Raw genomic sequence first — 24,979 nt, 5'->3', positions numbered from 1 at the left:
ATTATCAATACGGACTGCAAGGAAAACATGACAAGTAAAAACTTAGCTTTCAGAGTCCCCATTTTTATAGCCCCATAAAAGCCCAAAATAAAAATTGGGAACACACTAAGTTCACCAAGGACAGGTAAACAGACCCAAAAGAGTGTTTAGGAAGTCACTTCCTATTAACAAAAGCAGCTTTTCAATATTACTCTTTCTTGGTAGTGCCGGCTAAGGAGAACCCAAGCAAGTTAGCTTTTCTCCTAAGGCTAAGAACAAACTCACCACCAAAGTTGAAACACAAGGAACCGGAAAAAATCAGTGATTTGTTCCCTGATGGCAACTGTATGCCAGAGACACAAGAGTTTCTTTACACTAAATCGTTTTCTTCATGTGGAAAACACTGATAGAAATCTAGGTGAATGGATGTAATTAAGTACTTGTGTGGCTCCAACTCTAAACTGTTTTTTTTTTTTTTTCCATCAAACACCTCAGCACTGGCCCAGTAACCAGAAGAGAGGAACAGCCTTCTAAGAGTGAGGCCCTCCAGACATTTCCAAGCCGCCTGGACAAAGGCTTGGAATGACTACAATAGGGAACCATCCTGCCTTGGACCTCAGTCTGGATTGATGACCTAATCCGTCTTTTCCAACTCCGACTGCCATGGTTTTACGAGCATCAGGACCTGGGCGTCTGCCATTGTCAACAAGTACAGTGTCTTCGGAGCCTGAACACCCACAGAAACTCGAGTACCCCCCCAACGAATAGAGATCGCACAGTCTCCCACGGCTCTGGGGTGCCGCCTGTAGCTTTCACGTGGGACACCGAAACTTCTCTTTGGCAGGATAATTCTTAAAGGAAAGGAAGTGTTCCCGTTACTCTCTCCCCTGTTATCTTGGTTTAAGAACTCTGAGTCAGACAGGGCAGATCTCTGGGAAGCTAATTAAGCTTAGCTTAAGGGCCTGTCCTTTTCAGGGGCTGCTTCGGAAGTGCTGTACCTAGTTTTAGTATTTGTAATTTTCGTCTTTGTCATGAAGCGTCGCCTTAATTGTATAAGCCATAGCCCTCCCCCCAGCCACCATCGCCACAGTAGGAATCGGCCCCTGAGCTAGGTAAGTCACACCACGTCTTAGTTTGGCAAAAGTGTCAAAATTAAACACAAACTCTTCTTCAACTTTAATGACACCCCCGACCCCCAAATCACCGTTGAAGAGGAGACCTCTTAGAGTCTCTGGTCCTCAGACGTCTTCTCAACTACAGCGCTGGTTCAAAAACCGGCTGCATTTTGAATGTATTCTCCTTAGCTCCCCTTGAAAAGAACATTTCTTTGTGGGCTCATTATCACAATGGCTTGTAGACTCTAAAGGCCAGAGGAGTTTCCATGAGTGGCCTCCCTTTGGTTAAGCGACATCCCCGTTCCAATTTCAGCAAAGTTTTGTTTTCCGGTAGAGTTAATGGGTTTGGACTAGCCTTCTGCACTTTTGTAACAGGGCTCTCAAGGGACCAAGCTACAGAAACATTTATTTTTTTCTGATTACAAAAGTAATGGCATATCTCTATAAATATACATATACACATATATAAATAACTTGAAACATTATAGTAATACATAGCATTGAAAGTGAAAATCTTCCATAATCCCACACAGCTGAGAAAACCAGTTAACATTTTTTTCAAGGCGTATATTAAAATTTCATTTATTATTTTACAAAAAATGGGATTACAGTTCAACTTTGAAGCATGCTATTTTCCACCTAGCAATATGTCCTAGACATCTCTCTATGCCAGTCTGAAAAAAGTGAGCTGCTTTTTAATTTTCTTTTTAACGGCTCCATGGTATTGTACCGTAGAGCCGGACTGTACTATCTTTAACCAATTGCCTGCTAATGCACATTTGGGTTCTTTCCAGTTTTCCCTGTACCAAATATTCTTGCAAACATCATTTTACACTTACATCTTTGAGCCGTTGTAGGAGTATTTCTCTATGATGAATTCCCAGAAGGTGAGTTATTATTGGGTCAAAGGGTATGAGCATTTCATTTTTAATAGCTATTGCCAAATTGCCCTCCAATAATTTTATGCCGATTTACACCTTCAACCACACTGTAAGAAGGAGCCTGTTTCCCCACCCCCCTTAGCAACACTAAAACCATGCAATTTAGGGATGTCTGATGTGAGTTAGGAGTTAAGAGGTTCAGCCTGTGGAGTTTTTGCCTTTGTGAAAAGCTAACAAAGACATCAAAAGTCTCCCCCTTTCCTTGATGAAACCCCTGCTCTGAGCGAGCCGATACCCAGACAGACATCTAGCTAATGTGAGAGGTAAAAATGCCAACACCTAATGCTTGTATCTAGCTGGATTTTTCAGAGATAATTTGTCGTTGAGTGTATAAGCAAATGTGTTAGTTATAGAACACTTAATAACTTAACTATTCAAGAAACAGAAATCGGTCCTGCCCCTAGCACTGCTGTTTTAATGTAAACAACATACTTAATCTCAGAGCGTCAGTATGTTTACATCTGCAAAATTCCTTGATTTCATCTTTACGTTTATTGATGCAAAGCAACTTGAAAAATCTATTCTCTAAAGGTATGTGAAAAGTGCCTTTGAATGGGCCATTAAAGAAGAGCCAGGTTTGCCAATATCCAGACCTCATGAACTTGCTTTGAGGATTACTACGGTTTACAGCCCCAGAATTAGGATCACTGGGCTTTAGATGGGATAAAACTTTAGGGGTTATCTAGTCGAAAGATTTCGAAACTGCTCCACAGAGCTTTGGGGTTGCTTTAGGGAGACAGAAGAGGGTGGTGGAAGAGGAAGGCAGCCAGCAGTTAAAGGTTCATGGTATTCCAATCCTAACTGCCCGTGAGAACAGTGCCTATTTAAGAGTAGTGAAGATTAAATTAAGTGATACTATACACGTACAGTGCTTAGCCCAGTGCCCCGCACATGCCAAGGACCCAATAAATGCTTGCTAATCTATTATCTAAGATTTTCAAAGGAAAATCTTAGGATTCTGTTGCTTACATCTCAAAACCACCCATTTACTTTTGCATCTATACAATAAGGGGCTATTTCAGATGGAGTGGTTTTCAATTTGACTGATTTCCTGCTTCTGAGTCCAGTGATCTTACTCTCAGATCCCAGTACACGTTGCTGGAGGTGCTGGGGGCTCTGACGACTCTGAGGATAACTGGCTTCCCACACACCAGGTGGCGCCACCTGCCACCCAGCTGGCCAAGATCATGGCTCCTCTATCCGCCTTGCTCTTGATTTATGAAAGAAATAGGATATTGTGAAGAAAAGTTTTCCTTGCTCTGTGGGTGAAGTTGCCCACAGGTTCACCCCGAGAATTGAACACGAAAGTTGCCAACTGTTAGAAACCTTACTTAGTTGCCATCTCTTCCATGATGACGAGGACAATTGAAAGGAGTTCAGAAGTGGACCCTTAAGCCTTCTAAAACTGGCTGAATTTTCTATTCTTGGCCAGACGCTTTTAAACGGAAGAACTCATCCAACAAACATAGACCCTTATGAACCCTTCGCTCAGGAGCGCTTGTCTTTGTGTAGGGGACGGTTTCAAGTTTTCCTAATGAATCCCAGACGTGAGGCAGGACGGGGAGAGCTTCAAGCATTTTCCTTTTTGAATATGTCTAACATGAGACCAAAAATCAGGGAGTGAGGAGCAAAGCCTTCTAAACTGTGTATCTTTTCTACCCAAGAACTCCTTCCATGCCAGTCACTGCTGCTGTCTGAGAGCCAGACGTGGGCTTGGGGAGGGGCTTCCCTGTGTCAGGGCCATTCAGGGTCTGTGGTAGACTTAGGAACAAGTAGACGTAAAAGCCATAGAATTAAGAGTTGAAAACAGCGGTTAATGAAACCCCTCCCTCCAGACGCTCTTGATCAAAGTCTATCCTTGCACTAAGACAATTGATCTACAGTTGCGTACATAAAATTTTGGCAACACTCTGTCCTCATTGCTTTCACCAGAGGCTTTAGGCCTCTGAGACTGGGCATTGTCCCAGAACTGAGATCCAGTTGCATTACGCACACCAGAAGGCACACCACCACAGCCGAGGCCCGTGCGACCACTTTCTTTTAATCTCGCGTCTGTGAAAAATTACTTTCCAAAAAAATAAGTGAAACCCGATGTCTTCTCCGGGTGGTTATTCTTGCGCCTATGAAGTCAATAAAACTCTCCAGATTTATTAGACAGCCCCGCTGCGGAAGACAAGACCACTTCCTATTCCCTAGCAGAAATGTGTGCCTTTCCTTTCTGTAACCTTCTGACCACAGATTTTCATTTTACTCGTTTCTTTTATTTTTCTCAGAAAACTGGTCAGAACCCTGTAAGATAAGTGGCCTGGCCTGCACTAAAATCCCAATGTTTGGCCTCCAAGAGTGATAAAATGAGCACATTTCAGGCTCCTCTAGCTTTTCGTGTTTACCTCCCATTTTTGAGAGGCCCTCTTTTCTTCACGCCAGAAGCAGCAGAGTTTGGTCATCTCAGCTGCCACCACGCTAAGCATGAAATGTAGCATCTACCAACAGGTTACAGTCCTGTGAGAGCCCACTAACCAGGGGGTGATGACCATGAAGATGACGATTGGATTCAGTTTTTTTTTTTTTTAAGATTTTATTTATTTATTTGACAGAGAGACAACGAGCGAGAGAGGGAACACAAGCAGGGGGAGTGGGAGAGGAAGAAGCAGGCTCCCAGCGGAGGAGCCTGATGTGGGGCTTGATCCCAGAACGCTGGGATCACGCCCTGAGCTGAAGGCAGACGCTTAACGACTGTGCCACCCAGGCGCCCCTAGATTCAGTTCTATTTAATACAACAGTATTTACTGAGCTCTTACTACATACCGGGGCCTTCCTGGGTATGAAGCTGCAAAGTTATAGAGGCTGATGTGCCTTCTTTCAAGGGGGAAATCAACACATTAATGAGTAAAATCTGAGAGTGACAGATTCCGTAATAAACAGAATGTTGTGGGACACAAAAACTAGAACATGGAAAGGGACTGAAAGCTTTCTCAGAGAGGATGACTCTTGGACTGTGTGTTTAAAGATGAATAAGAGGTTATCAGATGAGCTTGGGGAAGGGCAGCCCAAGCAGAGGGACCAGGAAGCACAGAGAATCAGAGGTGTGAAGAGCAGGGCATCTTTGAGACGTCGAAGTTCTGTGCATTGAGAATGAAGGCCAAAAGGTTGTAAGTGACCTGTGTTCTTACATGAACGTGGGTATATTTTTTGGTGATGGGAGCTACTGGATGGGTTCGAGGCTTGGAGCAATCATGGTAGCATGAGCAAGGAGGTGGGGGACAAGTGGCTGAGGGCTATCCTGGGGAGACAGGAAGACAACGTAATAGGGCCAGTGTGGTCGAAATGAAGAGGGCGATTCAGAGTGAGAGCAAAGAAGACATAAAAAGGGAGTCGAGTGGCAAAGATTCTCACTCCAGAATGACTTCTAAGCAGTGGTATTCCATTATTTAAAGGTGCAGATTACCTCCAGAATGCTTTTAATCGTGAGTTATTGACTCACTAATTCTTTTTTTTCCTACCCATTTCCAGAAATGATTTGAGGGAGGAACCAATTTTGTACCCAGAGCCAGGGCCACCCTGTACGACTGTGGGGCCTTTGGCCAATGTAGGCGCTGTCGAAGAGCGTTGGCAGGACATCATCCCTGGTTCAGTCCTTCGGAATATCATTAGAAGAAATTTATACCAGTGCTATCTTGACTAGTTTCAGTTTGGATTATCCTCATGTTAATATGGCATCTTAACTGGCACTTCCTTGGATGAGAACTTCTAGTTCATTTACTCATATCTTCGGACGTTAAGAGAGAAGGCTCTTGCCTACATCGCGCATCTGACAAAGGAAAAATGAAGAGCAACATTTGGGGAGTCAGAGAAGTCTTGGTTTGTTCCCCATGAACCTGGGCAAGGCGCCGAAGCTTAGCTTCTCCAGTTGCATAATAGAACAACATTGATCTCTGCCTCATAGTTTTGGTGGAAGAATTAAATGAGCTAATGACCAGAAAGTGCTTGGCACTTAGAAAACGACAGGTTCATAGCATTCTCTGTGTCGTGCGCTGTGCTGACTGCTAGACGGTAGTGTCTCGTTGCAACCTTCAAGTTTTTTTTCAAGATGATCGTTTAAGCTCTTTTTTTTTTTTTTTTTGAGGGCAGGGTTTATTTATCATTATATTCCCAGTCCCCAGAATAGGGTCTGCCTCAAAGCGCATAAAGTGTCTTGCCAAGAGGGATTAAATAATTACTTGTCCAAAGTCAAACACCTGGTAAATAACATGACCAGGATTCAGATCTGTGTCTGCAGGGTTCTAAGCCCAGTGCACCTTTAATCATCTCCCAAGTTTGTTGTTTTCCCTTTTTTTCCCCAAAAGAAAATGACGTGGAAGCCGGATGAAGTGGTGTTTTGTGTTTTCTTTTGCTACTAGCTTTCGAATTATTTAATTATCATAAGTTGGGGTTCTCCGTATAAGTAGATTCTGTCTGTATCATATAAAGGTCATTTTCAGAGCATTTCTACATGGGTCAAGCTCTTCGCTGATCACCTTCCCTCTTGGGCCCAGTTCATTTTTTAAGCTTTCTTGGTAAGGTTCACCTACCAGAGCCTTCTATTTTTTTTAAACACATAAAACTTTATTGAGTGTTAAAAATCTCATATGAGATCAGAGTCTTCTGAAGGCACTTCACTTGAATATCTCCAAGCTCCACCTCATCAACCAACACCCCCCTTCTCTCACCTCACCCTCCGAAAGCCCTGCTTCCCCCTAGATCCTGATAGACAGCATTTTTATCTGCCCATTAAAGGTGTTGCACTCAGTCTGTGCCTCTTCCATTTTCCTTATCGAACTGGTCACCAAGCTTTATTGTTTCTACCTCAAACAAAAAAGGTTTTCAAATCTGGCTTTTCCTTTTTGTCTCAGCTGCTACTCTCATTCAGTACTTCAGGAGTTTGGAGAGCTTCCTAATTGACCTTCTTATTGTCCCTTCCCTCACCAGCCTTTTATTTATTTATTTTTTAAAATGATTTTTTATTATATTATGTTAGTCACCATACAGTACATCCCCGGTTTCCGATGTAAGGCTCCATGATTCATTAGTTGCGTATAACACCCAGTGCACCATGCAATACGTGCCCTCCTTACTACCCATCACCAGCCTATCCCATTCCCCCACCCCCCTCCCCTCTGAAGCCCTCAGTCTGTTTCTCAGAGTCCATAGTTCTCATGCTTCATTCCCCCTTCTGTTTACCCCCCTTTCTGTATCCCTTTCTTCCCCTACCGATCATCCTAGCTCTTATGTTCCATAGATGAGAGAAATCATATGATAATTGTTTTCTCTGCTTGACTTATTTCACTTAGCATTATCTCCTCCAGTGCCGTCCATGTTGCAGCAAATGTTGAGAATTCATTTTTTCTGATAGCTGAGTAATATTCCATTGTATATATGGACTACAACCTCCTAATCCAGTCATCTGTTGAAGGGCATCTCGGCTCCTTCCACGATTTAGCTATTGTGGACAGCGCTGCTATGAACATTGGCCCTCACCAGCCTTTTGAAGGCAAAATTATCCTCCTACAACACAGAGCAGATCAGACGCTCTCCTGCTCTGAGACCTCCAGCCGTGCTCCTTCACGTTCAGTGAAGGTGGCTCTGCTCACAGAGGCTCTGCTCCCTACTACGTAATCGTGTATTCAAAACCAAGCCCAGTCAGATTTTCCCGCCACTCTCCTCATGTGTCCTTGGCTTTAGCTGGACTGCACCACTCCTCATTCCCCAAACACCCAACACACTTTAGGACTTTGTGCCTATCTCCCAGCTGCTGCTTCTGCCCATAATGACCTTCTACTCCTTTTTGCCCTTGGAAAGTCCTGCTCATTCTACAAGGCTCAACTCAACATCACATCCGGGGTGAGGTCCTCTTCACCTCTGCGCGTGACCCAACGAAAATTAATGGCTCCCCCTCTGCTTTTATCATAGCATTCCCATCATTTTTATTTTAAGTTTATTTAGTTCTATATGTATTAATGGTCCATGGAGTCTTAAGGTCAAGGGCTACTTAATTCATTGATATAACCACAATCTCAACACTGAACAATAGTTCAGTTTTTTCTCTTTTTCTTTTTTTTTTTAAGATTTATTTATTTGGGGGGCACCTGGGTGGTTCAGTCAGTTAAGCGTCTGCTTTCAGCTCACATCACAATCCCAGGGTCCTGGGATCGAGCCCTCCATAGGACTCCCTGCTTAGCAGGGAGTCTGCTTCTTCCTCTCCTTCTGCCCCTGCTCCTGCTCTCTCTCTCTTTCTCTCTCACTCTCGGGCATGCATGCTTTCTCTCTCTAATAAATAAATAGAGTCTTTAAAAAAGATTTATTTATTTATTTGAGAGAGAGAGGGAGAGAGAGTGCATATGTGTGTGGGGGGAGGGGCAGAGGCAGAGAATCTTCAAGCAGACTGAGTGTGGAGCCCATCGTGGGGCTCTATCTCACCACCCGTGAGATCATAACCGAGTCTGATGCTTAGCCAACTGAGCCACCCAGGGGCCCCCAGTTTTTTTCTATTTAAGGAAAAAGAACACATGGCTTTTTTGAAAATTAAGTGAATCACAGTTTGTTTGGGAATTTTGGTCTAGCCTGTAGCAGGTCCTGAATAAATGTGAATTAATCTATGAACAAATCTGTTTTTTGAGGTTCTCTATTCTTTTTTCATTAAGTCTTTTAAATTTTAACTGCAGTATAGTTAACATAGAGTGTTATATTCGTTTCAGGCGCACAATATAGTGACTCAACATTTTTGTACATTACTCAGCGCTCATCGCGATCAGTGTACGAACAAATGTATTTTATAAACACTTGACTTCACCCTGGGCACAACCTTGTTTAATAACAAAGGTAAGGAATAGCTATGAAAGAGCACATTGGTCTCAGGATCACATGAAACTAGAGATCCGTTAAACTCAGATGACCCCTAAGAGTGGCGTTTCTTCAGACCAGGATGCTTTCTCACCCTGCCAGGGTGCACCCTACCATGGAGCTGTTTTAAAACCCTGCTTGGAGTTCTGTCGAGGTCTTTGCTTAAAAAGTGATTTCCAAGCAGCCAGAGGACCAACCGTTTGTCGCAGTTGTGCAAGGCTGTTATCTCTGGAACTTCTGCCCTTGCTTCTATCTTTGTGTGTCGGCCTTCGGAGATGAGCTTTCCCTTTGTCTGCCGGACACAGTAACGTAAACGACTGTCATACTAAACGCATCTAAGCTCCTACTTAATAGGTCATGCAGTTTACAGAGCTCTCTTGAAGGGTGTTCCATGGTGTATAGAGCCTGTTTTAAAGAAAGTCGGCTCTCACTGGACGGAAAGTCAGGGGCCCTAGGTTCTAGTTCTGACCCTGCCATTAGAGCGCTTGCGTGACCTGTGGGTAAGTCACTCCAACACTAGTCCTCTCCTCTGTCTCAGGAACGGGAAAGGTTGCAAATTTGGGGCACCTAGGCCAGATCTGAACCGCAAAGCATGTTGTTTACCCCTTACAGTGTTTGAATGAGGTGACAATTTAATTGGGAGATTTTATATAAGGACACAGGGTTTTATTTTCTCCTAAGGAATCAGAAGATCTGACTACCCGGGTCCCACATTTCTCCTCAATTTGGAGAAGCTGCCCCCTTTAACAGAGCATGGGCTCTCCAGGGTCCCAATGACCTTATCAGGTTCTTTTGCCCTTTTGTCTGCCCTACACGGAGGTAAAATATCAGTTGCTATTTGTCATTGGACTCCTACTCAAGGGTGATATTGAAAATATTTCACTACTAAGGCCTGGGGACTGACCTATCAGAATGGACACCTTTGTGCTAGAACGACATCCTGGGGGTTCCTTGCTCTCCCCAGCTGCTGGATCATGGGGAGATCCAAGAGTTCCCGGAGAAAGGGCAGATGCCCAGTGACGGGCATCACTCAGTGGGCTGAGAGCAGCCTCTAGACCTCAATTGGTAAGGATGGCGTTAGTCTCAGGTGCACGCCACCTACACGTCAGCTCTGCTTGGACTATAGTTTTCTCACAATAGGGAGATCTATTCCTGCACCCGCATCTCTAACTGGAAACAAGAAAATGAAAGAAAACTAGAGAGAAGAGGCAGAATGATTGCCCTTGCCCTTGGTTGCTTTGTTCATTGACCCACTGGAGGCTAAGGCATCTGAGTTTCATTTCCTGGTACTAACCAATCTCTAAACTCTTTTCCAGCCTAAGCATAAGGAGCCTCTAATTTTATCCATTTCATAAATGGAGTGAAAATTTTGCAAATCATCTTGCAAAATTTTGCAAATCATTGTACAGAATTTATATAAGGTCTAAAACATGGTTAGAAATCATAAATCACCAATAAATTATCTCCATTTTATTATTGGGCTTTTCAATTTTAAAACCACTCTGATGTTCTTTTTTTTTTTTTTCTTTTTTAATTTAGCCATGGCTATTTTTCAAATGGAATTAATGACCAAAAGCTAGCCTCATTCTCTAATTACAGTAAGAGACACTAGACAGGAGTTGTTCCAGACACTGACCCATCTTGGCTCAGGGAGAGGCTCTGGGCAGTTTTACTATGTGCTGGCTTAGTACCTGGGGCCAGGAAACATCTGTTATAACATGCAGTCCAGCGGGCGCTCTGCTTCATTATGAAATGGCATTGCAGTGTCCCTTTGAGTTGGCTGGCCTTCGCTTCTAACGCTATACTATCAAGCAAAATGAAATTCTCTGTGTTCCATTAACTGAATAGCCAACCCCAGTGTTGAAATGCCTGGAGGAGAGGGGAAAAAGTTAAACCTTTGCCCTCTGGAATGGTGTGGGGAAAGACAAAACAAAGAACTGCTTCCTACAAGTAACTGAGAAGCTTAGATATGTCGCTTATATAGGGAATGGGGGAGCTGATTCAGGAATGACTCACACTTCTAGAATGAACAGTTTATATAGTACTTCCTCCTCTTCACTCAGGGATCCTGTTTGGAAGGACAGGGACAATGACAATTGAGAAGCAAAGAGAAAACTGGAGAGGAGTGGAGGAATGCTTGGAACACCGAAAGACTCATTCACCTTGAATAAGAGGACACATTGCTGTAATGAGTTCATGCAATCAGTTATGGCCCAGGACTTAGAGTTTATTCTTGGAACACATACGCTTGGGAATTCTTCATAATGGCATGAATCTCTTATTAACTATTATGAGACCTTACCTTCCCAAATCCTCTTATATGCTAATGGGAAAAGAGAGCCCATTGTCAGCAGTGTCTTCTTAGGAATATCTTTTGTCTTGTAGCTTGTTGTAATCACTTCCAGACCAGTGGTATATTTATGATTTACATAATGTTACAAAGGAAGAAGTCTCAAGGATTTTTTTTTTCTCTAAATCTTTGTGAATTATTATTTTAGACTCACTGCCAGATTTTTTTTAAAGGGAGAAGTTGATGAACTTTTAAACATGTCATTACATGCTCCGAAATAGCAACTCTTTGTTCTTGCAAAGATTTTTGTGGGAATTTCAAGGGCTGTGTGTGTGTGTGTGTGTGTGTGTGTGCATGTGTGTGCATATGTGCGTGCATGCGTGTGTGTGCGTGTGTGTGTGTGTTTAGAAACAGGTAGAAAAGGAAATGGGTAAAAAGGAACACTTGAGGTTCACTGATAAAGTTAAATACATATTTTGTGTTTCTGTAGAACAAAAGTTGGCAGATTTGGGGGATCTTACCTAACATTTGGTGTGGGTTTAGGAAGTGTGGCTCTACATTCATTTCCAATCATGTTAATAATTAGGGGTAGCAACTGGAGGGTTAAGCCCTAAAGCAAGGAAATATCTCTAAGTCAGAAAACAAAGGGAAACTTGCATATTTCTGAAGATGACATCGGATCGGCCTGTGAATTTCAAGCAATTATGCGATATTAGGATTCCCACTGACTATGCATTGGTTGGAATACTGTTCTTTTTATTTCTCCATGTCCCGGGGTTGTACACTGAAAGAGCCCTGTTCAACTTTGTATGTCAGAATTTTGAAGGAAAAATTATAGTAAAATATGTTTAAAACAGCGGGGCCTTATGTGAGTGAACACAACATTTTCCAAGGCTTTCAAAAATCCTTTTGTTAAAAATATGGTTTTTATTTTGTTCCTTTTTTTCCTTCTTTCTTTAAATTTTTTTTTTCCTTTACTCAAGCTTTTACCTCCCCTGGTTCCTGGAGGGAAGAAGAAAAAAGTTTCAAAGGATATTCATAACACAGCCTACAGCTAGGGCCTGGGGACTTACAATGGGTTTGTTTTAAATGAGACACCCCACATGGAAAATAAACAAGTGAGAAAAGTTCATCTGTGTATATAACTTCAGTTCCAACAACGATGGTGACAGTCACAGTGTCTGAGTAAGTGTCCCCTAGAGTCATCTTGTGAGCAAAATGATTATTAATTGAGGTTTCTGTGAGTCGAAAGATGGTTGTTCACAAAGGGTAGGAATTTTGCTAGCGCGCAAGGAACTGAAGACGGAGCCCCTGGGTTGTTCTAAAAGATAAAATGTCTTTTTCAAATTGAATTCATTAAAAACAAAACAAAACAAAAAGCAGGCACAGTGAAGTGCCAAGATTAGGAACGATGATGAATGAATGTCAAATTCGTTTCATCCCGTGCTAGCCTTCCTCCCAAAGAAGAGAAGTAATTGGTTTGATGAGTTAGGAATTGCATTTAGCTGTCAATGACAGACACTTAACATCAATGGGTTACTTTTAACATAAAAGAAATCCTACCTCTGACTATCAGGGCTCCTACCGTGACTTCTCAAAGTCATCGGGAACCCAGGCTCTTTCTAGATCTCTGTTCTTCCACCCTTAGGCCATGACATCCCTCTAGTCATTACATGTTCTCTCCAAGTGTGGAAGAGGAAAGGGAGGGCAAAAGGGACCCCCTCCTAGCTTAGTTAAACTCCTTTTAAGGCACTCCCCCTGAAGTGCCTCAAAATAGTTTCACTTAAAATTCATTAGCGATGCCCAACGATCTTTGTCACATGGCCACACCCAGCTGCAAGGGAGCCTGGAAGATGTGGTCTCTTAGGAGGAAAAAAAATCACTGCCCCAAATGAAACCAGCATTCTATGACTAGTAATAAGGGAAGGGCAGGTATTGGGTGGGAAATTAGAAGTCTCCGCCATAGTCATATACAACGTCTGCAACGCCAATACATCGTCCGACGCTTGTGGATTGCTTCTGTTTGAATCATGCAGTATTCAAGACACTAGTTAAAGGACACGGTTTTGCACTGCATTGTCTCAAAGCATATGGCCAGAATAAATATTTTTGCACATCATTGATCCTTTCCTCCACTATTTGCATGGTTTAATCTTGGAAGTGTTTGTGTTCATAACTAACGAGCAGAAAATTCCACATACTCTTGAGACTCCAAATTAGGCAAGTGCCATTTCTTGTCTAGAAGTTATATTTATAAATGGTTATATATTCCGCAATCTTTTTCTTTTCCACATTGTGGTTGGAACTTAAACTTCCTCCATCGTAAAAAAAAAAAAAAAAAAAAGTGGACATTTTAGAAAAAGTGCGTTCATAAATAGAGAAAAGAAAGAAACTTACACAGAATATAAACTATATAGAGAGGAGCGCCAAATTAGGAGAGTGACCGCCTTGAGTTCCCTTGAATTTCTTCCCTTTCCTTATTTATGCTGCTTAAAATTCCACCCAATTAAAGATCTACTCCCATTCTCAGGCATCCCCTTCTCAAAAGGTCAATTTTTTTTTAAGATGTAAAGTTATTAGTCAAGCAGCAGTCGGCGTAATTACTTTAATCAGATTGCTTTCCTACTGGCTATGATACAATGTCCCTGAATGGGAGGTATGTAACTAGTTTTTCTCCTTACTTCATTTGAGAAATAAACATACGCATGGCAAAAAATTCAATGTGAATAAAAAGAGACACTGTGTAAATAAGTCTCCATTCCCTACTCCCCACACCACCGCACCCGCCAACCCCCGATTTCAAGATCCTTTCCCTTCCACTGTTGTCATGCAACAGTGAGGAGACATTTCTTGTGGGTATTATCCAGAGATATATGTAGGTATTAACACACACATATACACAGTGTCAATGTATAAAAATAATTTTGTTTTACCCAAATAATCATATGTCATGTGCGTTATTTAGAGCCTTTAAAAAAAAGTTAAAGTATCACTGAAGAATTTTAAAAATAAGCACATTCACCTGCTACATTAGAAAAAGAAAGATTCCGTGTTAAAAAGGAGTTTTAGTGGGGGAGGGGAATTCTATATTTTTGCAGTGGAGATATTTCACTTCAATATTTTCTTGTAAGGGCCACAGTGGCCTGGGGTCTATGAAGGAAAACCTCAAGAAAATGGAGGAGGGTTGACCTGGGGCTCTAACGCCCATGCATGACATTGCTCCCACAGAAGATAATGTCCCAAGTCCCTAACAACTAAGTTGACTCTGCATCCAGATTTCTGTAGGAACGGCCCCCACTTATGCCTGTTGTCCTCGCAGAGTTTTTAAGAGCTCCCTCTTTTATTCTTGAAACGGTCCTAGTTTGGATGACAAATTATTCAATCACCTCAGTAATAACTAATTGACAAATTAACAAGTTAGGACCAGCTGCAAAGATGAAAAAGGCAGACTAACCCCTAGACAGGGGGGGTTCGTCTAGTTGGACCCTGGTTCAGTTACTGATGAGCTACAGGGTCTGGATAAATTATTTAGCTACTGTTTGTCTCAGTTTCCTCAGCTGTCTGAAGGGAAGAATGTCTGCCTCCAAGCAGTGTGATAAACATTTGATCACAATGGCTGCTTCCTAAGTAGGACTCCGTGCGCATATAATATTTATATTACTTATTATTTTCACCATGCAGCCCCCCCAACACCTTCGTCCTTATACTGTATAACATTCCACGGATTGAGATTCATTTAGGACAACAGTCATCATGTTCTAAAAATGGATCATGGTATAGCCATTTAAGAAGAAAAATCAGGTGAGTATAGGATAGTGATTGTCAACTGGAGGGACCCACCATCCCCCCCCCCGCCCCCACAGCCCTTACAGAAGAGAGGATTGGAGTGTAGTTTGAAAATAGAGCAGCACTTTGCACTTCTGATCTGATTCAATTTTGGCTTTGATATTAACATTTAGAAAATCTCAATAACATTTGAGAAGAAAGCAAGTGTGTCAGCTAGCAAAGGTGAAACACATTTGATATGCTGAAGAGACACTCTTCTCTTTTTAGAGAGGGAAGTGGGGGTGGGGGTGCAGGGCAGAGGGGGAGAGAGAGAGAGAATCTTAAGCAGGCTTCACCACCAGTGCATAACCTGACCTCCCCACCGATTTCCTGGGTGGACATCAAGACACACTGAGGCTCAACCAACTGAGCCAGCCAGGCGTCCCCCGGAGAGACACTCCTGCAGCCATTTTTACCGCACAAGCAGAGCTTATTAATCTACTGGTAATGGAACTACTTCAAAGAGAGAGTTCAGGAAAACTTACAGCCAATCACGTCTCAGTATATCTTACCATCCTGTGTAACTTTCCATACATTCATTATTTCCCCAAAGAGCGCCCCTTAATGGCTCTCCCTCTGGCAGAAGCCACATCTCAAACAACGAATGACAATTGTTTGTTCTCACACCTGGGGACTCCCGAGGTCTTTTAGGGAAGGATAAAGGAACCTGCCCTCAGAGTAGGAGAGGAGGGGGAGGACAGAGCGATTGAAAGAGCAAAAGCAGGTATTTTTCCCTTCATATTCATTTTCTTAAAATTGAATTAGGTTTCTGTGAAAAGCTGTTTTGTAGAATAACAACCTCTTTATGGTTTCACCAGCTGAGACATAAAAGGCCATTTGTGGTGAGCTGTAAGTTCTGAATGCAAGAGAAAATTCCCTACTTGCTGGTTATTTTCATGATAATAAGAATAATGTTTGTAAATAACCTGACCCATTTAACCAGGGATCCTAAGTCCACCTGTCCCTGTGGTATATCATCACTTTGACTCTGGGGGAGAGGGTTGCCTGAGAGCTTGATTTATTTTCACATTACAAAATTCCCTTCTCATCCTTCAGAGGTAGTTAAATTTTTAAAAGCATCATTTGACCTTTTGAGAACAGAATATCGGAATACTTCTGGCTTCTGCCATTACTTCTTGTCCAAATAATGTACAATTTTCTAAGTATATTTGAAATAATGGACTCAGTCCAATAACTAGACTTACCTCTGAGCTATAGGCCAATGGAAAATTTTGAATGGCACACAGCACCATAACAATTAGCTCCCTTTCACCTCGCTCTAGAATGCTTCTGGGTCTGTAACATTGGGAAGCCCAGAAGAAGCAAGGGACAGTTAGTTTAATCATACTCATTAGAATGGCACAGGGGCTTATAGAAGGTGAATTGAGAGCTTGAGGACTAAAGCAAGGAACAAAAAAACAAATTAGGGATGAGTCGTTGCCTAATACTTACACCAGATTTTGACCCCCAAAGCTGGTGAAGTAAAGAGAAAAATGTATCAAGATGGGTCAGAACCAAGGGGCAATGTCTTCATTCACTTTGAGCCAATTCTGAAGTTAGCTACATGGTAAAGAAGAAAGCTGAGTAATCCTGCAGAGTCAACACCACTGTGCCATACGTGGGAGACGGCAGACAGAGCTCTTCCTGAGAAAGGTATCTCGGCCGGACCACCCGCGCTTTTAACCTTGTGCCAGAACGCAGACTCATTACAATACATGTGGTACCATCTCGGTGGGTGGGGGGGGGGGTGGGTGCTGTATGTCCGGTTTGGTGCTTTTCATACATTACCTCTAATGCACACAATCACACCCAGAGAAGGCCTTTCCATCCCTGCTTTCCAGAGGAGGAATCTAAGTCATTGGCACAAAGCCACACAGCCAGGGGCGGAGGAGCAGGAATTCGAACCCAGGTCCCAGGTCAGGAAGTGGGGCTCTGCTACTGGCCCACTTGTCTATTCCCACACCACCGAGGGCTCTGCCACACTGGGGTTCCTGTTCCCTAACCCCAGTTTTCTTCACTGTGACCATCTGATTTCCCTTGCTGAAGATTATCAAAGTACTTGCCCAATGAAGCTCTGGGTCTTGATGACTTTGGCTCTGAGCCGCAGGGCTGGTTTAAAGCCCCGGATGGAACAGGTGTTCAGGTGTTACTGCCTTCCTGGCCACTTCCAACTAGCCCACAAAGTTTGTTTCTGTTCCTTTTTTTCAAGGCCATGTCTTTGCTCTTTCCCCCCTTCCCCCTCTATTTTATTCCTTGCCTGCAGCTTCTCCCTGTTTTTCACTGTTTAAAAAAACCCATAGGCATTAGCCCATAACCCTCAATTCCAACCTGTCTTCCTGCCTAAAATCCCCTTACGAGCCGGTGGTTGTCACACCAGTGTGGCAAGGGGTACGGAGAGTGCCGACACCAGCACAGTCCACCAGAACATCCCACAACGATGGCGTCACGCGATCCGCACTGTGTCATGCAGTAGCCACTGGAAATGTGGCTAATGTGACTGAGAAACTGAATTTTAAATTTGATTGAATTTGAATTTAAACAGCCACATGTAACTAGTGGCTACCGTCGTGGACAGCACAGGGTGGACAGCCCAGGAAGGTTGAAAGATCTCTATGTTTCTGAAGGCCCTGGGATCTCAAGAAACCTACCTAAGGCCAGACTTACATGGGCCAGGCCTGGGGCTCATGCCTTCATCTGGCAAGGGTTACTTCACTCGTAGGAGGTCCCGAGAATGCAGAGTCACATTTAAGAATAAAGATCTGGGTAGGCCTAGAGCTGGCCGTGGGAATGGGAGTAGGAACAGGCCTGGTTGTAACCACAACAGTCCGAGGGATAGAAGATGGGGACAAATTACAGAGGGAACCATTCAGGACAAAACCTTGAGCTTTATACTCATTAGCTGTGTGATCTCGGGCACCCAGGAGCCCCTCAGTACAGTGTTGTCTGGGACAATCAATCATTTTGGGAAACCTTTTCGTATCGCCTAGGAAGACAGGCAGAGCCCATGGCACAGCAATACTACTTCGAGGGAGAAATCTTCAAGATGCTCTTCGTAAGTGTATCAGGTTACACGTGTGGGAAAGTTCACAGCAGAGCTGCTGGTTGGAGCCCCCAAATGGAACTCACCTGAGTGACTCTCAACGAGATAATGGAAAATCGTGACAGATTCATCCAGTGGAATATTGCCCAGCAACAAAAATGATCACAATAAATGCACGGCTGCTGCAACGGTGCAGAAAAGCATCAAAAAGATAACAACTGTCCAGAAAAGGAAAAGCAAGCAAGACAACTAAGAGATCAGAGAAGGTTTGGCACACAGCGCAGCCCTGGTGATACCACCATGTCTTTTTTTTTTTTTTTAAGATTTTATTAATTTATTTGACAGAGAGAGCGAGAGAGCACAAGCAGGGGGAGCTGCAGGCAGAGGGAGAGGGAGAAGCAGGCTTCCCGCTGAGCAGGGAGCCCGACGCGGGACTCGATCCCAGGACTTCTGGGATCATGACCTGAGCGGAAGGCAAACACATAACCAACAGAACCACCCAGGGACCCACTACCATGTCTTGAACACTGCCTTTCTTGGGCTGGGGACCTGGAAGCTTCCCGAGAGTGCGTCACAGCTTGGAAATAAGTAACTAGGAGATACTAGCTAAGCCCAGGCTCAATAAGACAATGTGGAGGTCTTAAGAAGGGGGTTATTTGGCAAGAGGAAGATGACAAAAATGGAAAACAAAAGGTAACAGGCTAACTCCATCCTTGGAACGCTTACTACCAGTTTAACAAAGAGAGCTTGGTAGCAAATTCATTGAGAAATATGATAACTGATTATATACGTGAAGTTTAACGGCTTAGGAATTCTGTTTACAAGTTTATCCATCGGGTGGGTATTGACTTACTCTCAAAGCTCCTTTCGTGAAAGGCTCAATACTGAAATACAAGCGATCCTAATATACCATCGATTACTCTTTTGGTGCCCAGAAAGGGTGGATCTGTTTGCCTTCTAGGTTGAGAGGAAGGAGGTGTTCCAGAATTAATAATTCAAATACGGCTGTTACACCAGGAGAGGAGAGAAGAGTGTCAGAGGCAGTGTTAAGAATCTGGGAAGGCTGCCAGCATGGTTTGCATGATAAGGGTGGATAAAAACATAAAGAGAAATATGATCCAGTGGTTGGTCTGTTTCCTTTTCATTTTTAAGGGTGGTTTACTTTTAAACAAAATTGTGCGATGTTCAAGTTACTATAAGAACATAGCTGATTACAGATTTCTTTTAAAACCAGAGTTTCTGTAAGGAGCGTGCTGACAATAAGAGAATTTGATCTTCCTGCCTTTTTTTTTTTTTTTTTTTTTAAGCACCTTTCATGATGCCAGAGGGTGTAGCCTGAAGATTTACACATGCCATCTCATCTCTGGCCACCTTGCAGAGCGCCACCTATCATGCCATATCTGAAGCCCATTAAAATTTACAAATTAAAAGCCAGTGGGAAAGAACATAATTTTGGCAACTGCCTCTTGGGAAATCTTACAACTGCAAGAGCGCCATGGAAGAGTGCTTTAAATACCATTGTGGTTCATCCAATCTCCTCACAATTGTATAGGAGGGCATGTGGCCAAGGCCGTGCAGGGAAGAGGCCGGGGTGCCCGAGCTCATGATTGGCTGGGGGGGCTGTGATGCTAAGCGAGCCACTTAGCCCACTTTTGCTTCATGAGGAGCACGCCACATGCTTCTTTGCACATTCTTTTAAATCCTTGTGTGGTTGGCATTTGGAAAAATATCGGCTGCAACCAGACCTCGCAATCTTGATGACAGCTCTTGAAATCCCATCTTTCTCACAGCAACATCTCCTGTCAGCTCCCCACCCCTGTCACCAGAGAGCCTTCCCCACCCAAGTTGTGCTCCAAATAGAAAGAATTTCAGATGTACATGTTTGGCTCCCTCCTCTAAAGGCCTCGACAAATATTCAGGTGGTAAATAGCCCGAGAGAAACGCCACTGGTAAAATTAGTTCAAATATTTCGCAGAAAACAAACCTGACACCGCCATGACACTTGAGAGCTCAGCCTCAGCAGTTCCGAACCTTTCCAAACCCTCTTGCCTTCAAAGCCCAAATGTCTTGTTTTAAATTATTTTTTTTTCTTTCCAAAGCCAATCCTTACCACCGCCTCCTCTCAAAAAAAAAAAAAAACCCAAAAAGAAAAACAAACCATATGGTTATAGGCTGGTGGATGGTCCAACCAGGAATTTTACATTATAAATGACTCTGCTGAAGGTTAATCTCCAAGGTCAGGTGTTATTAATATCTATTTGAATTTTGTTCGTCTGGTCTATGATATCATCTGAGTCACCTCATTGATTTATAACATGGTAATCCCAGACCATCATTCATTTTCCTGAAATTCTATTCAGGGCTTGGTATCAGACCCTCTCTTTAATACCCGTTTTGGTTTTCTCTGATCAGGAGCTTTGCAGCTCTTGCTTTTATCACCTGCCCACAGTAACACTATACCTGGTGTCCAAGATCTTTTGATTGATTTTTCACTGTGTCACCTTCTCCTTTTCCTACATCTTATTGTAGAAAAAAATATATTAACCCTTCTCTTGAGAAATGTTTCATGGTATTTCTCTGCCTGAAGCCAATTCTCCACCCTGGTTTTCAGGTAAACAGCCTCTGTAAGCACACAGATAGGCCTGCTAATTTGTCTGTCACGTACGAGACACTGTTTTCCATTTAGCTGAAAGTCTTGGGCTCAAACCTCCAGTGGGAATTAACAATCGTCAGGATTTACACTGTGTGTTTTACCCACTCAGCAAATGAGGAAACGAGGTTCAGAGAGGTGTAGGGAACTTACCCAACGTCAGCTAGGAATAAGTGGCAAACATGGGACCTAAGCCCTTGGTCTATTTCCAAAGCCTGTGGATATCATTACTTTCTAACTGCCTTCCTCTAATAATTATGCTGATAATTAGTGGTCCATCATCATACATGATACAGTTATTATACCAAAGTGGGCTGGGACGTCTTTGCAAAACATATATTAACACTAAAATTATATCTGCATCTGGTATACTCATATACATTTTTTTCTTGTACATCTAAAAATAAAATTAACTTTTTAAACCATTGGAAAAGTAGCATATGCTAATATAGAAAGTTCTTAACTGGAAGGAGGGAGAAACCCCCCACCAGTATTCCTAGCAATTCAAAGACTACCACAGTTAAAATTTTGATACTTCTTGCTATTTCTCCATGCATAATTTATATATTTATAATCTTCTGTATATGTAAATTTGCATCCCGAATGTGGGGCCAGAAATGCAGTATGATCTGGATAAACATGCTGAATCATAAGATGAAATCTAGTCAAGCGTTATTAATCTCATTGATTAAATTATTGAATAGATAATATATACACTTGTTCAAAATTTCAAATATAGAGAAAGATACATCGTAAAAATCTCTGACTCATAAAGTAAGTACTCCTAGTCTTGACTCATAAAGATGCCTTGCTGTCCAGAGTTTGAAGGCCCAAGCTCCCAACTGTCTTTCTTCTTGGGAGCATATGCCTGGATAAGCAGATGCCAGTTACCGAAATTCTGGACCCAAAAGAATAGAGTCCAGAGAGAAAATTTTCTCCTAGCAAACATCCAACTTCTGAGTTTCTGCCTTCTGCTCTAGAATTCTAGATCTTCGGCTAAGTCAGAGACCCTTCCAAAGAGCCATAATTTATTCTACAGGACTCAACAAGCAATCACAATCCCACACGCCACAACAATTCCTACCTCATTAGACATGCGCGCATAAAGGAAGGGGAGGGGGCGGTTCTATGAACCACCCTCATGGACTAACACACAAGATTCCATTAGGGAACGAAATTAGCCTTATTATTTCTCTTTACAACATACCAATGCCTGAAGTTCAATAACATGGATGTTAGTGCTTCCATTTTCAGACATTTGCTGGATTGTTTAGACAAACTACCAACACAGGGGAAGGCAGTCCTAGAGACGTAAGACGAAGGTTTTCAAGTGAAGAGATTCTCAGAATCTCTTCCATAGGGTATTAGTTTCTTGAGATGTTGTTAGGCATTGCACAGAAAAGGGGGGGTCCCACAGACTAACGAGTTTAGAAATTTTTAATAGAAGGAAAAAAGAAAAAGAGAAAAAGAAAATTGACCACAGAATGCTTTTTAAGGAACAGGGTTCCATACGGCACACTTTGGGAAACGGTGTGGGATTTTGGCAACTTTGGCACTAACCACGTATATGCCTTGGGATTAGGTGACTGACTTGTCATCACTCTGTGTCTCAGTTTTATCAGATACTCATTTACTTAGTATGAAAAATTTATTTTTTAGACTGGTTTTGCCAGTAGCTAGTAGGAGCAGATTGAGATGATCTCTGTAACCTCGGGGTGCAGACCCGGGCTCTTTTCTACCTCGCTGTGCTGCTTGAATGGCAGACATGGTGACACCATTCACTACTGTGCAACCATGAACCTCAAGTTTCTTCATTTGAAACATAAATTAGAGAGCAAACCTTTTTACGGAAAATGACCCTAAAAATAAAAGGTAAGCTATAGACTGGAGCAAAACATTTGCAAATGCGTAGAGCCAACAAAATATTAATATCCAGAACACGGGTAATCATTGCAAATCAGTAAGGAGAAATAAAGAATTCAGTGGAAAAACGAGCAAAGGATAGAAAGAGGTGATTCGCAAGAGGTGAATGGGTGGAAACGGGTACCTATTTCACAACACAGGGCATCCACTTGTGGGTCCATTTCTTGGGGCAGCGTTTCCCAATCTCCTTCCCACCATGACACACAGAGAGAATGATAACATTCACACAACTCGCTGGGGTAGCCTGAGGAGGCTGCTGCCAGCAGGGGCTGCCCCAGCTTGAGGGCTGCATTCACCCCGGTTCCTGGCTTCGCTGAGGGCTGAGAGGCTCCACATCCTCTACCCTCCTGTGAGCACTGCTGGTAGGAGCTCTTCACCCTGCAGAAGCGTGCTTTCTGTGGGCTCGGGGAGATGACAGATAGAAACGTCCACTGTAGGGGCGCCTGGGTGGCACAACGGTTAAGCGTCTGCCTTCAGCTCAGGGCGTGGTCCCGGCGTTATGGGATCGAGCTCCACATCAGGCTCCTCCGCTAGGAGCCTGCTTCTTCCTCTCCCACTCCCCTGCTTGTGCTCCCTCTCTCACTGGCTGTCTCTATGTCTGTCGAATAAATAAATAAAAAAAATTAAAATCTTAAAAAAAAAAACCTCATTCATTAAAAAAAAAAAAAAAAGAAAGAAACGTCCACTGTAGAATTTTTATGATACGAAGAAACAAAGCAAAATGGAAACAACGGGGGCGCCTGGGTGGCGCAGTTGTTAAGCGTCTGCCTTCGGCTCAGGGCGTGATCCCAGCGATCTGGGATCAAGCCCCACATCAGACTCTTCCGCTGGGAGCCTGCTTCCTCCTCTCCCGCTCCCCCTGCTAGTGTTCCCTCTCTCGCTGGCTGTCTCTCTGTCAAATAAGTAAATAAATAAAAAATCTTAAAAAAAAAAATGGCAACAACGACTTCCATGCCCATCAGTAGGGGAATAAATAAATAAATTCTGATACACTTCTGCAAGGGAACACCAGACAGCAGCAGAATTCATGAACTTGGCTATAGGAATGAGTTGCAAAGCCATAACGTTGAGCAAGAAAAGCAAAGTGGAAAAGAATACATGTCCGATAGCATACTATATGCATGGAAAATGTTAAAACAAACAAAACCAAATGCACCTACATACCTATTAGGTAAAGCTATGAAAATATGGATGGGCAGAACATCATCACCTTCGGGGTAGCAATTGCTTCCGGAAACGGAGAGAAGGCAATTGGATTTGATGATGGGCGAGGGACTCAAGGTATCTGAGTCCCTATATCTTGAAAAACAGAAGTAAATGAAACAAATGTGGCTGTAAGTTATGTGTGAAATCTATATACTAAATACGTTGGTCCCTCATACATGTTCATTATACTTTTTGTGCATTTGAAGTATGTGGTAATTAAAAAAAAATCTAGATCAATGGTTTCAAGCTTGGATGCACATTAAAATTACTGAGGTGTTTAAACATTGTTCCATGCCAGGGCTGCACCACAGACCAATTAATTCAGAAACTTAAGAGGTAGGGTGTGGACATCAGTGCTGTTTAAAAGCTTTTCCAGTGATTCTAAAGTGCCCCCCAGAGTTGAGAATCACTGAATCAGATGATCTCAAAAGTTTCTTTCAAATGATATCCTATATTTCTAAACATCTTAATTGCACTGTTTCCTCCTACGGTTTCATGTGAACAAAACTGTGTGCAAAGCCAGGCTCTGTTCATATTCGCTAAGAACTTTCCTTCTATCAAAACTAGTTATCTTCTCCTGGTGCTCATGCTTCTTTTGTTTTCTAGAACCACATGTTACTCCTCCCCCATTCAAGTTCATCTCTCCCCCTTTCTCCTCCCACCTTTCCGAGTCCACCCGAACAGGCAATTCATCCAAGCACCACAAACAGGCTCTGAGTCATTCATATGCATTGCTTTTGAACATATTAAATAGATCCATATGCTTATCTACAGTAAGATATAGGTTTTTCCTTCAGAAAATAGAATACAAAAAAAAAATCATTCCAATGTGTACACTTTAAAAATTTTAAGCAAGCATCTAAAATGAAGCAGAAATTAAAAGTAACTTGGACCAGAATTTTGAACATTAAAACATTACAGCAAATTGGTAAAACATAAACCAAATATATAGATGTCTACTTTATATCCAAAAAAGTTACTCTTTCCCTGCCACATACACGTAGACAGCCCTCATAATGGCTCCACTTCAATCAGAATTGGATCACAAGTAGAACAGTAACGAATATGGCCTTTTCCAGCATTTCTACCCCTAAAGACTCTTTATTACCCTCTCCAACTTCAGAAATTCCT

The 24,979-nt window shown here is 42.7% G+C and overlaps 1 long non-coding RNA gene across 2 annotated transcripts in view; it reads left to right on the top strand.

The window, feature by feature from the left end:
• Positions 1-6,823, top strand: part of LOC123781335 (uncharacterized) — a 50,952-nt gene extending 44,129 nt beyond the window's left edge. For both annotated transcript variants that reach the window (XR_015727506.1, XR_015727505.1), the window contains 2 exons: positions 475-1,091; positions 5,549-6,823. This is a non-coding gene — a long non-coding RNA (uncharacterized LOC123781335). The remainder of the gene's footprint in view (positions 1-474; positions 1,092-5,548) is intronic.
• The last annotated feature ends 18,156 nt before the right edge of the window (positions 6,824-24,979 follow it).

Source organism: Ursus americanus, chromosome 18 (genome assembly GCF_024610735.1).
Source record: "Ursus americanus isolate L20-20 chromosome 18, mUrsAme1.1.p, whole genome shotgun sequence".
NCBI classification, from domain to species: Eukaryota; Metazoa; Chordata; class Mammalia; order Carnivora; family Ursidae; genus Ursus; species Ursus americanus.
The sequence above is the reverse complement of the archived record's forward strand: the minus strand, read 5'-3'. Positions and strand labels throughout refer to the sequence as shown.